We start from the raw sequence: 7,876 nt of genomic DNA, 5'->3' as shown, positions 1-7,876 counted from the left end.
AAAGGGACAACAATCAAGTAGCATTTGCAGCGCTTCGGTCCCTTAGTGGCTGTGGCAGAAAAGGTGTGTGTGCGTGGAGGGGCGCTGCTGGTTTTGTGACGGGCTTGGGGCAGGGAGTCCCAGTGAGGTCGGTAGAGTAGACCAGGTATCTGATGCTTGCAGGGCCCAAATGGCTGTTTGTCTGTGGGAGGGGGCTTACCATTAAACCTTTTAAATGATTGTGTGATTCTCAGGAAAGGGATTGTTTTCTGCCCATGTGAATCCCGGGCAGGGTATGATGCCCAGGTCAGATGACCAATATCAAGGTGAGCTTTGGGTCCCATTAGCGATTCCTGCATGGGACCAAGCAGGAGGCTCAGCTTCCGGCTTCCAGCCAGCTGCTCCGCAAGGCCTAAGGTTCCTGGCTTGAAGAGCCAGCTGGGTTCTGAGGATACCGGTGAGTGGCATTGGGTACACAAACCCACGCACCCACACCTGCAGACCCACCTTCCATTTTACACAAGGACTCTTTGCCAGCCCTGGGCATTCAGGGTTGGGTCAGTCTGTTCGGTAAAAGAAAATGCAGAGACAGCAGAAGCTGCATTTTCTTTTATTTGATAATTCCACCCTGCCTTTTTCCAGGCAATTTATGAGGTACGGGTAAGATGGGGATGCAGCGAAGGCGTGGGTGCCCCTGAGCACTCTCACGGAGCTTCTTTGTTTGAATGCCCAGCAGTCCAGGGCCACACAGAGAGTCTGGGGAGGGGCAGGTATTCGGAGTCCGGTGGCGGAGAACCCACCTTTTGGAGGTTGAGGCAATTTGTGGCTGGGAACTGGGGGAGGTGGCAGGGTTTTAAAGACCCTGAAAAGGTGTGTGAGGGCAGAATCCAAAAAACCCAGTGTTGTCTAGCTCTGGCTAGTCTAACATTTCTGGGCTGCACTGAGGTGTTGCCTCATTCTCTGCCTCTCAGCTTTTTCACACATAAATATGCATTCCTTTCATGGTGCTTTTGTGTGCAGACCAAATATTCCCGATCACCTGTTTTTCTTAATGGTTGGCGTAACCAGAGAGAGGTTTAGCAAATCCGGAGATTGGGCCAAGGCAGCCCTCCGCCCTCCTCCCCCGGCCCCCCCAGCTGGAATCTGAGCTCCCTTTTGCTCCTGGCCGCTCCATGGAGGGGTTAGAGGTGATGCCGGTAGGTGCGGCCCGCCGTTGGAAGGACGAAAAAGAAAAATGTTGGCCAGGCGCTTGAGCGCGTCTCCCTGGGTGTCCGTCGCTGCGGGTCTGCAGGCACACGTGTGTGGTTGCTGTTTTGTTTTATATAACAAATTGCTTGGGGTCCACGAGGTGGCAGGCAACAGAGAGCCAAGCGCCAGCTGGGGACCTGGCGGGGAGCGGTGGCCGGCAGGGCACATCCTTCAGGGACGAAAGGCGAAGGGTTGTACACAGGACAGCCTCTTTCCACCTGAGCCGGGAGGATTCGCATGTTACCATGGGTTCTCCAGCGTGTCCAAAGGAAGATATGAATAATTCGTGCTTTTAGAAGATCGCCTCAACTGTCTGAACAAAAGTCCTGATCTGAACGAAATTACCCTTCCCCATCTTCCCTCGTATCCTTGTGAACTCCCCCTTTCTTTGAAGCCCACTGTCAGTTGTCCAGCAACAATCATACCCCAGTTTTCTGGCTGATCTAGAGAAGTCAAAAACACAATAACCCCAAGATAAGGCCCTTCTTCTCCTGAAATGCCAAATGGAAGTGGCCTGAGGAGAGACAGCCAAAGGCGAGCTCTCAGCACTCCCAGCTCAAGCTGGGGCCAGGTCCAGGGCTGGGGCAGGCCAGGGGCTCTGGACACGGTGGCGGTGAGGTGGCGCGCGCCCAGCCCACAAGCCAGGAAGCCTGGGGAAGTGAAGCAGGTACCCACCTGCATTTCTCACTGCCCGAAAAATGTTGGAGCCTGGAGTTCTGATGGGTGAATCCCGCACGCTGACCACTTCCCTGGGAGTCCCGGCTGCTTCAGCCGCGCCACCCGAGGACACCCTAAGAGGAGAATGTGGGTCTAGAAGCGCCAGCCCCTTCTTAAGAGACAGCTGGGGGCTGTATTAGTGGCCGTTGGTCCCGAAGGCACAGCAAAAACCTGCTACAGCACCTCCATGCTTTCCTTTTCACTGTGGCTCCCACTTGTCCCCCAGATCGCCCAGGCCAGGAGAGAGGGAGAGCCAGGAGGTGCGCTGTCTGCCCCGGTGACTTGCATTCCTTTCCACTCACCCTCAAGGGGAAATCTGCCTCTCCTACCTAAGCCCGGGGCTCCCCGCACAGCCATCCCCCGCCCCCCACCTGTGCATTGTCAAACTCAAAACAGAAATCCCCTGCTCTCTCCCTCCCTCCTCCCTCTTTCCGCTACACCCCTACCTGCCCCATTTTTTATCTCGCTACAATCAGGGTTTTTCTCAACTCGGGAGAAGTGGGTAACGGCTGAGGGAGGGCCAGGATCCCTCGAAGCTGGAGGGCCCGGGCGGGTGGTGAGGGCGGAGCAGGAGGGGGTAATCTCAGGGCGCATCTCCTCTTTCTGACGCTCCACATCTTTTGCTGCTCCTCCAGGCCTGAGCGGGTTTCCTTCCAAATTTCAACCGGTGATAGATGAATAAGCACAAAAAAAAAAAGAAAAGAAAAAAAGAAAAAGAAAAAAAAAAGAAAAAGAAAGAAAGAAAAGAAAACCAAAGAAAAAGAAAAAAGTACCCCCCCCCACCCAATCAATGGTTCATTTCCCATGGCAGGTGGACCCTAGGCCTGGCGTGGGTGGCCTTGGGAGCCGGGAGGAGGGTTGTGCACGCAGACCTCTTCGCCTGACTTCCCACGGGTTTCCCCTCTGACGTTTCCAGCTCCAGGATCTTCCCTTGCCAGTGAGTTTTGGGGTCCCCTTTTCCCTGCGTTCCCCCAGGTCTCCTGCTCGTTGTGTTTCATTTGAAGAACTCTGCCGGCACTACCTATACTGCCTGCTTCTTTGTCACTACCTTTTGATTTCATTACGCAGTCTGCGTTTCAGTTCATGCGGGAAAGGGAAAAGGGCTGGGAGGGCACTGCAAGATGTAATATGCGTTTAAACCTGCGCCGGAGCGGGCTCCGCCGTCGTCTCGCCAGCGTACCCCGGCCCGGCGGTGGCGCCTGGGGCCGTGTCCCCGCTGTAACCTCCCGGTCCGGCAGCCGGCGAGCTGTTTATACAGCTTTACCTGTGCTATTCTTGTATCCAGTAAAAATCCTCGCCTGGCCACGGTAACCTAATACTAGGGCCGAGGCAGAGGAGGGGGTAATGGGGTTGGCTGAGTGGAGAGGGAGGTGTGTACGCACGCCAGAAGGGGGTTCTCTGCTTTGTTCCTCCTCCCCGATGCGGAAGAAAATTGGGACGCGGTTCGCGTGATCGAGGTGGGGGGACCCAGAGCTATGGAGGAAGGAGGCCGACTTCCACGTCTTCTCTGCTTTCTCCCTCAGGCGTCGGGGACCCGCGCGTGGCCGCCGCCCATACGCGTGCTGTCAGTAGGCGCGGTGGTCCCCTGGGCGCCCCGTGGGGCTAGCGAGGCCCAGCAAAGGTACCCCGGGTCTAGGACCAGGACCTGGTCTCTCCGTGCTTTAACTTGCACCATTAGGATTCCCACATCTAAGACAAAACCCGCAAGTAAGGGATTCGACACTTAAGCAGATCTTTGCTCCCAGGCTAGCCTCTGCTTCCTGAGCGCCCTGGTCTCGGCAGCCGCCGGCGACGGGAATCGAATTAAACGCCTCTCGGCGGTTATTGTCTCTCGCTAATTGCTCCAACAATGACCACTATTAAAGTGGAGACACCCAATGAAATGTCCCGCGGGGCTGCGTTCGGCTTCCCGGGACGAGCTAGCCGCCAGATTGGGGCTTGCAGACCGCCGGGTGCGAAACCGTCTGGTGCGGAGCGCCCGCCTCTGTACCTTTGGCCTCCACTTCTTCCCCAGACTCACACCGACCGCAGCCCGTTGACACCATTTTTATTGACCGATCGCAGCCAAAGAAGATTGATCGAGCAGGAATGGGAAGTGATTTCTCCTCCCCCAGCACCAGCTCGCCAGCGCCTCGGGGCCGCGCTCCAATTTCTGGCCTTTGCTGTAGCTCTGCGCCCTCCCCGCCCCCCAGCCCTGCAGGTTCCCGGCTTCATTTCTGTCTTTAACTGTGATGCCGGGTCCGCCCAGGCCGGCGCCGTGGCTCCGGGGGGAGGGACGCGGCGGCGCGGCCGGGCTTCGCTTCTTTCTCCCGCCTGCAAATATTTGCTGCCTTGCTGGAAATCCGACTATTTCGCGCGCGCTCCGCTTGCAAAGTCCTTAAGTAAACACGCTCAAATGACCGCCCCAGGCGGCCCGAGGCACGCTCACTCCCCCTGCTCGGGATTAGTAACTTTATGACTTCGACCCCTAGGCTCGGCTTTTCTGGTTACCCTCCGCCGGCAGCGCGCGGGCGCCCGGGGCCGAAGCTCCCGGGACCTCGGCCCCGCGGAGCTCGCCTGAAAGCGCCCGTCGCTAGGCTCGGGTGGGTGACGCTGGCAGCGTGGATCTGCGATCTCTGAGTTCCGAGACCCCAGGGGTGAGCCTGGCGGGGGTGGGGGCACGCTCCTCCCTTCTGCGCCGCGGGCTTCGGTTCCTTCGCGAGACTGGGTTCCCCACTTCCATCCGGACAGAGTCTCTGCGCTCCAGGGAGGGCGGGTGGGTGGGAGGCGTACTTGGGCATGTGTTTGGGGGGGGGGGGTGGTGGTGTGGGTGCCAGCTGAGCTGAACCAAGGAGAGAAAGTAAGGCTCCATTTCTTACCCTTTCCCCAAGAGGGCACACACACCTCGCTCAACTTGACGCCTAGAGCAGCCGCCTCGAGGCCTGGCGTTGCAGATAGGCCCAACTGGCTCCTGCCGCCCCACGCAGGAACTCGGCTCCAGGGGATAGGGTGGGAGATAGGAGGGCGGTGGCTGCGCCGCCATCTGCTAGACTCCGGGATGCTTGCCCCCAGGGTCCCAGGCTTCCAGGCCATTCCCCTGTCCCTTACCCTGGTGAGGGAGGCCTCTCGCCCTACAGGAGCCCGGGGCGACAGCATCCTCCTCGGTCTCCTCATCGCATTCTCTTCCTCCCCAACCGCTCCCGAGGAGGAGAGGGAACTCGTAGACCAGACCCGGGCCGGGGTGTCCGGGGAGAAGGCTGTCAGGTCTGCAGATGGGCGCTGAGCGTCTCCGCAGGAGGCCTGGATCAGCTTTACGGGCTACGGCAGAAGGGGAATCAGGACCACCTTTCCCCTCTTCCCTTCCCCCGGCCTCGAGCCCCCACCCCTCCCCTCTCCCGCCCTCCCCTGGAGAAGGAAGGCCGGCCGGCATTTGCCGGCGAGGCGGGTCCAGCCGGCGCCTGGCCTAGCCTAGACCCCCGCAGCCCGGCTCTCCGCCTCAGGCCACGCGTCGCAGCCTCTCTCCGGCCGCGCTCCCTTCCCCCTTTCTTCCTCGTGGGTCCCGAGGCCGACCTCGGCCCTCCCTCCCTAGTACCCCTCCCCACTCCTTTTCCCTCCTCCCCTGCTCTGTGCTCCCGGCTCTGGGGCTGGGCCCGTGACGTCAAACACAGTGTGGCGTCGGCGAGACTGGCCGGCGCGGGCCATCAAAAGAGCAACGTCCTCTTTCCCAATTACCCACTGTCAGTCCGGGAACAGGGGCGGACCGGCTGGGAATTAAATGTTAAATACCCCCTACAGGCTGGCTCCATTACACCGGCCATCCAGCTGCAGCCCCCGCGCCTCTCTGCCAGCTCCAAACCACCCAGACCAAGAGGGGCCTTCAGGATCTTTTATTTTTTTCAAGGTGGTCGGGGGGTGAGGTCTCTCCATCCCAGTGCAGCCCGAGTTGGTGCTTGTGATATAATTAAAACGAATAATCCTCCTACCCCCGGTTTTGTAGGTTATCAGAGAGTCGCCGCTACACCGGAAGGCCTCCTCACAAATCTTTTCTCTTTGTCTTTTAAAATCGTTCTAAGCCTTGGAGGTTAACATTTTCGAGTCCTGGCGTCCGCAGCTCTTCTCTTCGCAGAACGGCTCTCTTTATCCTTCCCCGGCTTCCAGGTCTGGGCTCGGAGGACCACAGAGCCACTCGGGGGTTTTCCGCGTGGCTTTGCACTGGGATCGGGCGATCATGTCCTCGCTCTAGACTTAACGCGCGAAGCAGCGCTTTTCATTTTTTATTTTTTGATTCCATTTTTAATCTCGGGACTTTAAAGCAGAAAAGTGTGCGTTCGTCTGTGCTTGTTTGTGGAGCGGTTTCCGGTGAATGCTAGAAACTAAATAATTAAAAGGTCTGGAGAGAGCTGTGAGCAGGAGGAGAGGCTGGCAGCTTGACTAGCCCTAGAGAGAAGTGGTCAGAGAGAAAGCAAAATCGATGCTTCTTTACTGGGCCGTCCTGTAACCGGGAACTTAAACGGGCTCAGGAGAAACATGGGGTGGTGGGGTTGTTGGTGGTGTTTAATTTAGGAGTTTTCTTCCTGTTCCTTATCTAGGAACTTATTTCTAATTTCTATCATAAGCTTTAGGAAGACAGAGACTCAAGAGAAGCTCCATATTCAAGATTGGGAGGACCCACATTTTCACAACTTAAAATAAACTTTACTGTTCTTTCTACAAGGATTGTGTATTGAAACAAAATATTCCTTTCTCAACAATTTAAGGCTGAATTTTGATGTTTTTCCTAACCGCATGAAAGGAATCCTCCAGAATGTATTTTTAGGGGCGGTCTATTCTAGCTCCAATTTTTGTATTTGTAGGGAATTTTATGGGTTAGACGAGCAAAAAGGGAATAAAGTCTTCAGTTCCAACAGAACCCACATAAAGCTCTTAGTACCATCCGTGGGAAAGCTTGCGGGAGAACCCTCACTCTCTGCTCTTAGACATTGTGCTGACTGAGCAAAGGGTGGAACCTGGGTCTTTTCCCGCCTGACCCCAGAGCGCCCCGGTCTCCTTTTCTGGCGGGGATGCTGTAGGAGGCAGAGCGCCGCTAGGGGATGCAGTGGCTCAAAGGACCAGGACAGGCCGCCGAGGTTGGAGGCCGCAGGGCCCGCCAATCGCGGCCCGGCCACAGCCTCCCCCGCTGATTGGCTCCTTCTCCAGCCCCGCCCTCGTCCCGCCCTTTGAGGGGCGGTTCCGAGTCGCTCTCCCCCGAGCCTCGGACCCGCAGCGCTAGTCCGGGGCTTGGGGAAGGTCGCCGCGTTTTGTCGGGCGTTCGGGCTGGGGTTCGGTATGTGGGACTCAGGATACACGCCGGGAGCTGGAATAAGTAGGGAAAAGTTGGGTAACTGGAGTGAAGACCCGAGTTCCCTCTTTGCAAACCATCGCACTACAACTGGAACTAGTTCAAGTCTTTCTCCTTCCTTTCCATCCATCGCTATTGTCACTCAAGTCAAAAGCACACATCGATTACACATATTAGATCTGACAAGGACAGCTGCAACAGCTGAAACATTCATTGGTGAGCTTTGCTAATGCAAAAAGCTGGGGAACATATTGACAACGACCCCCAAAATAACGCTGACATTTCAATCGAAGGCATGTTCCTTTTGCTCAATTCCTCAACCCAGTTATTTCTCTCGAGAGGCAAATCTCAAAGTACTTGGACGTTAATTTTTCTTTTCCTGATCAGTTCTACATACTCATTGCCCCAAGTCAGTAAACCTCCCCAATACGGCCCAGGTTGAATTTTAAAAGTTGCTCATTTAAAAAGTCTGAAAAAGCAAAGCTGCCTGTAGAAATCAACTTTATGAATGAGGCAGGCTGGTTTCTCCGGCAAAGAATAATCCACCCAGTCAGAAAGAATTGGCAGGAGCTGGAGCCACACTTAAAGGGCCAGAGCGCGAGTTCCCTCCTGCCC

This window comes from Pteronotus mesoamericanus, unplaced genomic scaffold, assembly GCF_021234165.1.
Source record: "Pteronotus mesoamericanus isolate MK-2021 breed Mesoamerican mustached bat unplaced genomic scaffold, CSHL_Meso_final contig_130, whole genome shotgun sequence".
Lineage (NCBI taxonomy): Eukaryota > Metazoa > Chordata > Mammalia > Chiroptera > Mormoopidae > Pteronotus > Pteronotus mesoamericanus.
This window is presented reverse-complemented; position numbering follows the sequence as displayed.